The sequence below is a fragment of the Phaethon aethereus genome, assembly GCF_964289735.1.
Source record: "Phaethon aethereus genome assembly, chromosome: 13".
NCBI lineage: Eukaryota > Metazoa > Chordata > Aves > Phaethontiformes > Phaethontidae > Phaethon > Phaethon aethereus.
The window spans coordinates 20,018,525-20,028,127 of NC_138589.1; positions in this window are offsets into that span (position 1 = coordinate 20,018,525).

A 9,603-nucleotide genomic window follows, 5' to 3' on the forward strand; every position below is an offset into this window, starting at 1 on the left:
AAAAGGGTAGAAATTCAGGGGCCTAAAACCTTCCAGCTCTGCTCCTTAGAAGAAAGAATTTGCTTAGAGGTGCAGCACCATAAATGTGCTGTGCAAACAACACGCACGATCCCGCATTAGAGAAAACCAAATAATCGGTGCCTAAGGAAACAGCCAGGATTTAGAGAGCTTAACTCCAGGCCCTGCTGTGATACAATAGCCTTATTAAGCGTGATATTTTATATACGATTTTAAGAGTTTGAAGGTTTTGCGCGGTGTTTGGGTAAGGATCAGTGGGATTTCGGAAGCTGTGACCTCATCTCGCATTTGATGCTATCGGAGTTCAGCTGCCGCTACGCGGCGAAGGGCTGAGAGGTTTGGCCAACTCGACGGCAGAGACGAGAGCAGGACTGTAAGCCTCAGTGTTTACCAGCCCGGAGTCTATAACTGTTTTTTCGTGGGGGAAGTTCAAGCCCACCCAAAGAGCGTTTCATAGCTCTCACCAAACCCATAAATGTTATAGCTATGAAAGGCCACATACCGTAGCTGCTGGCCAAGGCTTAGCTGCGTGGCTCCCTTCGACTTTAAAGCAAATTGAGCAGCTGAAACCTCACGCACCTCTTGGAAAGCTTTGGGCTTGACCTCCCCGCTGAAGCCAAAGCATCTGGAAGAGAGGAAAAGCTCCCCTGAGACCAGGCATGGCGAATTTCCCCAAAAGGATGAGGTCTTTGCAAGCTCAGGACAGTTCTTGCCCTATTGCACCTCTTTGGCCTCCTATTGATTTCCTCTACGGGAAGGGATGATTGGAGCAGCATGAAGCAGGGAGGACATCAGGGTAGACGTTGCAAGTCTGACTTGTCTATTTGTATCTGACTACACAAATTTGCATCCAAAAGGCAAGCGTCTGTGCATGGTGGGAATTGGGAAAGCGATAAGGAAGCACAACAGTGAATCACCAACAGGAATCTTTATAAAGCTCTAATTTTGCATTAAAGCAAAAGTAAAAAGACCCAAAGCCTGGGGATTACCACAAAATAGGTAGCCTTGAAACGTCTGCCTTTGGGTCCAATTAAATCAGATGGCAAAGGACATTTTTAGTGTAAGTTTGGGATTTACAATTGATGAGAGATTACACATGGAAAATTGTGTCCAGATTTATTCTGCCTCATAAATTGGACATTCAGATATGAGACTGCTTGGTTTTAGGCTTGCTTACAAAGTTATCTTTCACCACCCATGTAAACACATTCCCAGATTAAATCAGACTTGCCTAGAGGGGTGGTTTTTTTAGCAAATGACATACTGAACATGATGCAAACATGGACATGAAGATTTATTTCCCAAATAATTGAACAACGTCACTTGCTCTGGCCACTTCTGTAAATCTCAGAGTATAAATAGACCCAAACTTTTCTTAATGCACAGCATAGTTTGCATACTGTTGTACCTTTCCCTCTTACTGCATTCGTTTTTTAATCCAGAGTGAATTTCCGAAGCTCCTGACACTGGGGCAGGACTCCGGAGCCATGGCAACACAGATTCCTTGGGAATTTCTTAGTTTTTTCTGTGTAAAAGAGCTTCATATCACAATAAATTCTGCAGAACACTTGGGGAGCACCGGGCACATGGAAGAGGACAGCTGGCCCTGTGGCTGAGACCACGGGACGGTGATATGATGCTATGGCTTCGCTTCAGGGTACTGCCGCCGTTTTCTTCTGTGGGCATCAGCCAGTTAAATAACCACACTCAACACAAGAATATCTTCATCATGACAGAGGTTTTCCTGACATGCTACTACTTGTCAGAGGCCAATGCACATTATGTACAAAATCTATTTTATTTTGGTCTAGATAGCTAAATGCTCAGATCATTATCATCTGTCATATTTCTGCTATTGGATAAGTTGAGCAGGACTATGCAGAAGCATAGAAAAAAAACCAGACTTTTCAAAGCGTGGTATACATCTGCTCTCTGGGCAGAACTCCGGTGTATTATCGCTGAAACCTTTCTTAATTCAGATATACTTCAGAAACTGTGCTCATGGGTGTAAATAAGGTTCCTAAAACTGCATTAAAGAATTTGAATACCTTCCCTGTGGTTTGCGAGGGCAATCAATGACTGTCTCTCCACTGGCTTTGATGTCCATTGGGTCAGGCTGTAACAGCACAGATAAGTCAGGCTGCCATTAGTAAAATGTTCTTTCTGCCTGAAAATTAAATTAGCCAAGTCTGATACATTTTATATCCCTTGATGACCCTGCGTGGCCAGAGCAAAGAGGGAATACACAAGCCATCTGACATACTTTGTCTTCTGCTGTTTTGGGAAGCTTCTCAGCTGACATGAGAAGCAAATGTTCTACAGTCTCATGGGGTCTTTCTGGGGGCCGAGTGGTTTATAGCTGGAAAAAAAAAATCCTCAGCTGGTTTCAGTAGCTATTTGTTACCAACTTAAAGATCAGGTTCTTCAAGGTAAACTGAAAATGACAATTGGAAAATAAACATAAGCCACTTGGTGTGTGTCCTCTATTGGACTGAAATGTGACCCATGTGCTGAGAGGTTAAGGGGTTAAATTGTGCTTTTGGTCATTATAGACCACGAAAAAATCCTGGGTAAACTCAGAGCTCGTTGCTGTAACAGTGGGGTGAGGTAGCTCTGAATCCTACCGTGCTGCTTCATGTGGTCCTCTAATGATACGTGATACCCCGTTTCTTGAGTGTCATGGTTATCAACTGCTTAGGCTTATAAGAACTGACGTCAAAAAACGTTGAGCCGCCGCTCTCTTCTTGCTCTGGTTGTCACTCTGAGCTCATAAGAAAAGCATCAGGCATGTTTACACATGGCAAAGTTATTAAGGGCCCTCACAGAAGGATTTTAAAGGATGGAGTCTCACCTGGAAGATGGCTGGCTTGATCTTAGCCCTTTTCTTCTGGCTGGAATACCTACCTCATAAAAAATGAAATGGGCCCCAGAGAACATTTATGTTCCCCAGCCTCATCCCTCCCTCTGATTTAAACCAGCTCCTAGTAAGAGATTTAAGACCACCCTGAATATAGCTGCTTGTCAGCCCGCTCACTTAAGGTCAGAAAGCAGCATTTGGGCACCTGCTCAGTCCTATTGACTACTGGCTCTAAGATGCTCCTGTCTTATAAACATAAAGCACTTCCCTAAAATTGGCATTTAAACATGTATTTTTGCAAAAAAGAGAGTCTAAATATGGATTCATGACAGTAGTTGACCTTCAGATGTTAATTTTTGAGATTCTTTGCCACAAGCTTTAGGAAGAAAAAGTCTCATCTAGCAGCACATGTACTATTTTCCTTCTTCAGCAGAAAAAATCTTGTTTGGAAATTCATTAAGAGAAATAATTTAATGAAAGATAATGCACAGTGGTGCTTATGGGACCCAAGTCGTCCATCCAGAGATGTATTGATTACTGTTCCCAAGTGGGGTACTTCGAGCAAAATTCTGAAATGCATGTAAAACATCTGCTTGTTGTGGTCACATTTGCTTCTGAAATACTGGATATCTCCTTCCTCCAACTGTGTTTTAGAGACCTTGCTTTTTCTGAGAAGTGCACCAAAATGCAAGAATTTAAAATGTTAAAATAACCAATGATGGTGTTTCCAAAATGTTTTATTTGACCCAAAACAATATTTTCCAATTGTTTTGATCTCTCCAAAACTGCACTTTGTAGTGTCTGGTTTATTTTCCAAAAAAATATTGCCTTGCTCTGGTATTAGCTAACAGTGGTTAAATTCCGGGATGCATATATAGTTAATGTTTTACACATGAGCCTACTTGACTTCTTTTCAAGAAGAAGCCACTGCATCTTGGAAAAAATCATCAAGCTGTCAGCATTAAGTGTAGGACAAGTTAATAAAGGCTTGAATAAATCATGCTGAGCTTGTCTACTCTTCATGATGATTGGTGAAGTATGTATTTTCAGAGGTAATGAAATACGCACTCACAGCACAATTCCATTACTTTAACGTAGCATTGACTCTTTGTCATATTAAGTCAGACCTTCTACTTCCTTATTTTTCATTTAAGATGTGTGGTGCTCATTTCTGTAGCTGTTCAGAGCAGATGTGGATTAGGTCCAGGGTAGATGAGGAGCGACCGCAGTTAGTCTTGGTGTTTGTGTTTGTGTAGGGTGTTATTCCTTCCCTCCTTATCTCAACAAGGTGAAGGACCACATGAGAACTTGTCAGAAGAGCAACACACTCACGACTGCCTTTCTGTATTTTCCCTAACTGTTATGTGTGCTTAACACATTTAGATTGTGTGCAACAAAAAAAATTAGTCATCCACGAAATCATGTGAAATCACTTCAGGTTCTGGATTGCTCTCTTCTAGAAGGAGACAGCACAGTTTCAGAGGTAGGAACCTCAGTTATCACCATCTTTCCCAGCACATGAAAGAGCAATGCGGATTAACAGTGAAATTAGCCAAATCAAAATCAGGTTATTGAGCTTCAAGCTGTGACTTTGTTACTAATTTACAGAACTACTGCTGAGTTTATTTCTCCTTCCTTTTGGCTGTCTGTAAAATGGGTTTTATTCGCCCAATTGTTGGTCTATTTAAGGGACATACATTGTAAGGTCTCTTCCTCAAAGGGAACTTTGCTATTTTAAGTACAAGCATTAAGTGTTCCAAAACCCTTGATTTCTCACTGCAAACAGTGTCACAGCCTAAACTGCTTTATCAACAGGATGATCAATGGTCTCACTGCATTACAAGTTAAAGGCAACAGGGAAGAAGGCTTCTCCTACAAGACGGTGACTTTTTACTCTCTGCTACTATCCTATGATGATAAACCATTAAAGGGAAGACAACAATCCTACGCGCTACATCAGCACATGTCACAGAATCACAGGATGATAGAATCTTTGGGTCAGAAGGGACCTTTAAATGTCACCTAGTCCAACCCCCCTGCAGTGAGCAGGGACATGATGTATGTGAGCATGTCCACAGTAAATTACTCACGATCAGTAAAACTTCTTTGGAAGAAGTTTTGATCTGAGCCCAATATTTCTCAAAAGAAGACCTGATCCCACTATTTTTCAAAAGCAACATGAGCTTTCCTGAGTGTTTGGAAGAAGCATCTTTCCCCCATGGCAAACAAGAATGAAGCAATCAGTATCTGGAGAGTCAAAAACAGAGATTAAACACAGTTTGGAAATCATTCAGTGTGCTCATTATTTCAAAATTCGTTCAGTGAGGAGCTGTATAAATAAGAATGGCCAGTTTTTAAGTGGAGGAGTAGGCTTCTCTGTAACAATATAAAAATGAAGTGCAGTAGCGTGACCTTTTCAGGATGGATCTAAACTTCCTCTAGCCCCCCCGGGCTATCTCATATCTCTGTGGTTCTCATTACCCAGAGCTCTGCTCCCAGAAACATTCGCTTTCAAATGGGTGGGTATTGTTAGCTTTCCTCTCTTTGGGGTGACTGCCTTTAGAGGTCCAACCAAGCTCCTTTTCAGTTCTGCCACTGTCTTTCCTTGCACAATTGTTTAAGATAGACTGTTTTCCTTTTTCAGGTCGAAGGCGGTTGTATATTTAAATTTCTCACGCCTGTTAAAGCTTTAGAAGGTATCATTTACAAAGTCAATACCCGGGAATGGAAAACATCTTATAAAGTTTCAAACAAATTCTGGCCATATTTAGAAGGCAGTGTGTGACTTTGCTCTCCATCTATAAACTACATACTAATAGAAAGGGTTTGCTACATCTCGATCCTGCCCCACGAGCCTTGGCTGTGATTGTAGATAAGTCTCGGCCGAGCAAGGAGCCGGCAATTGGCTTACGTTGCACGTTATACCCTCTAACCTCTGACATGGCAAACATACGATAACAAGCATGAGTGAGCTCCCAGAGGGACGGTGCTAAGGGCTGCGGTGGATTAAACGTTCTCAAGCATGACTTCTTCCAAAGGCAAGAGCAGGGGAAGAGCTCAAAGCAAGAGGCAGAGACTGCCGATTAAGGGCCTTGAAGGATTTTCCAATCCCATCTTGTCGAGCTACTTGCTGCATAACCACCCAAAATCTGCTTTGACAGAAGATCAAGCTTGCTATTTAAAGATCAGCAACAGTGGAGAAAGGCTGAAAGATATTTGTTTCACTTTGTCCTTTCACTCAAGCTGGATTTTTTTGCTAATGTTTTAGGAATGTTTCCTTATCAGGATTATAAAAAATAAATATAGCCAACATTTTGGCAGTCAAAAAGAACAATATAGATTAGAAAATAATCTAGTACCCCTATTTCATTAATTAATCTAGATTGCCCGATCTTATGAGCAATTATCCATGTGACTAATTCTCCTGTGTGAAGATCTTTGTCGAAATCAATGGAAATTTTGGCATAAGCAAAGTTACTCACATATCTTCAGATTCAGAGCTTAATTTCCTCATGTTAAATTTAAGAACAGATTGTTTCCTTTAAAACTTATTTTTCACTAAAAAACAGTTCTCCTCTTCAGAGGAGAAAGTTAAATGGAAATATTGCAGTTTGATGAATATTCCCTGCGTCCCTGAAGTACGCGTTAATGGAAGGATTTTCTTACATGGAGCTCCCCCACCAGCCTTAACTGTGATTATAAGCAATTCTCAGTAGAGTTATGAGTTGGTGACCAGCTCATACATGACTCTTCTTGACCATTTTTATAAGCTTTTAGATCTACATAGGTCCACTGAAACCAAAGGATCTCCATCAATTCCCACCAGGCAGTTATGGGGTGATACAATGAAAGGCTGGTAGCCTAACAAATGGGGAAAACCAAGAAAACAAAACTTGTAAAACAAACTGATGAAATATGTACAAAGCTAAAAATGAACAGATGAAAGCTGCATAATTAATAAATCAATCAAGCAAATCACCCAAAGCACAATATTTACCCACGATATTACAGGAAATTAGAATTTCTGCTAAATCCACCAGAGACATTGCAATGGCTACTGATATAATTTAGATTATGTTTGGATATTAGGGTGATAGACAGGTACACAACCCCTGGGTTTATAGGTTCAAACACTCTAAAGATGAGAATTTGGGTGATCTGGGTTTTCTGCTATTTCATTTGAGAATAATGCTACCGTAGCTACTCTTAAATATGCCCTCTGACATTGTAAAGGAGAACAGAATAATAAGCTTTATATTATGAACCGGAGCGTCATGTCATGAGCTTCATGTTTCACAAAGGGTTCCAGAAACCTGGACTGGTTACTGAGTACTGTTCTATGACAACTTATTAACACTTCTAGGTATGAATGCTTAAGGCAAAACAGAAATGAGAAGCATGACCCCGCTCACTAACAATCTCCGCACTCGGATACCAAGCTGATGATTTCAGTACAGCCTTTCTATGTGGAATTCTGTGATACTTCAGCTTAAAGAAAGAAAAACAAATTTAAAAGTCACCTAACAATAAAAGGAGGTTAGACAGGATTATTATAAGGTCCCACCTGACTTGGAAATGTATAACTCTATGTATGTGTTTGTATAATTTTAGAATTTTTGTGAAGTCTAAAGGCACATTTTAAGATAAGCGCTATGAACATTTGGCTAGCCTCTTTTAAACATGCTGTAAGATTTTTGGACATAGCATGTATTTATAAACCACAAAAAATACATTCTATCTCTTGTTTTGTCTCAACATTATTGTAAGATGGTTAGCTACATTGAGAATGTTTAGAAGAAACTTTTTGGAGGATAGAGCTGGGAGTAGCATGTTCACCTCACTGTGGGACACCTTTTTACTTTCATTGATGCAGGATTTCTGTGGTTAAAACCAACGAGAATCACCTGAGAAGTGACAGCAGTTCCTATTTAAACTGCAAAGCTGTATTTCAAAACTTTCTCTGTCCCAGCGTGGCAGAGTAATACAGATGCTTTTGGGGCTCTCCAGCATTTTCACAGAGAGACTATTAACTTGGATCCAAAACTGCGTTTGGCCAGACATTTCAAGTCCACGGAGAAAAGATCTGAAAAGCTTTATCTGAGCCTGATAACCATCACAGCTGAAGTATGGCTTTACTCCTGATTTACATCATTGCAGAGGAAAGGAGAACCAATACCATTATGCATAAAGTTCTAACAAAGTGAAACCGAATAAATCCTTAAGACGCCTTCAGCTTGTTTGTTTGCTTGTTGTCCGATGACATCAATCGAATGCCCAGTTTATCTTTATTTTTACTTGAAATGGATCCTTGTCAGGATCCATTTGCCAGAGTTGTGCCAAAGGCATGTAGCAAAACCACATAAAATACATCCAGTTTGATGTTTTCTTTGTAAATGCTCTAAAATGAGCTTGACTCTGTCCCAAAGGATCATTAAAGTTCCTGAACTTTCTGGGGCAAGCACAACCAAGTTCAAAGCAAATCTGGGGTTGATTTATGGTTCTGATTGGAGACCAAGGGAAAGTCAAATCTACAGTCTGAGTTTTACATTGAGTTTCTTGCGCGCTTTCAGTCTGAAACTTGAAGTAAACATCAGGGGGTTGGAAGTCCTCGAACGCTGAAACCATTGCTGGTACGATGCTCAGCTGGTGAAAGCTGGCACAGCTCGGCGCACTCCCTGGCAGTCTACACATGCTGAAGACTTTGCTCCAGTGCCAAATGAAGCAGTAGGTTTTGTTGCTTTCTGTTAGGAGTGTTTAAAAGATTAATAAAATGACATTGGAACATGGCTAAATAGTTTCTCTAGAGATAAGCTGGCGGTATTTATAGGCGTTGGGCTGGTAGAACATAAGCTCCCAACCACTCAAAGCATTTTGAAACACCGCAGGCTGAAGCAAAGAGCAATAATTACTACCAGAGTCGTGGTGATGAGACAATTGTGCCTGGTAAAAGGGTCGCAACCATCCTGAAAAATGCAGGAGTGTTTTGGGAACACCATTTCGCCATTTTGAGATGTAGGTGACAAATGTGTAGGACTTAGCGAGTGACTCGGGAAGTAGGTGCTTTGCTGTTGTCACTTTTTATGGATGGCTGTCATTGAGAACAATTGCTCTAGCAGGAGCCATTGGGAGGGGAACCAAGTGGAAATATCACATCACAGCCAGTGTTTGCCGTTAGTCTGAAGCCTCAGTGCCTTGCCATGACTTCATGGACAGAAAGTGCATATAACAAAAGAACAATGAATTTAGGCTTGGAAGAGTAATCCTTGTTCGAGTGCATAATAGTGCTTATTGGACAATGAACTCCATGTAAGATCATGGAAAAACCATTGTTGAAGGTCTGGAATACCTTTTTGCTGCCAACCCTGGCCCAGATTATTGTAGATTATATTTCAAACAGTTTCTGAGAGTTTGAATGTTTAGTTTGTTTCAGCAGGAACCACCCCTCTGTCAATGATTTTCTGCTAATTCTGATCTTTGCTTTGCTCCAACCTTCATATCCCGAGATGAGTTAATTCTAAGCCAATGAGCTTGAATCAGTGTTTATCTTGGAAAAAAATGTTCCAAATCACCAGCATTTCCCTTGCCACGAGTGCAGTTGTGTAGCACAATGAGGAAGTCTGTTTGAAGGAACTGTCTGCTCCTACAGGGTTGTCCCTGGGGAAGACAGCCACGGCTCAAGCCCAGGAGTGAACTCACTCTCAAGAGTGCAGAGCTGCTCGGCGTCAAGG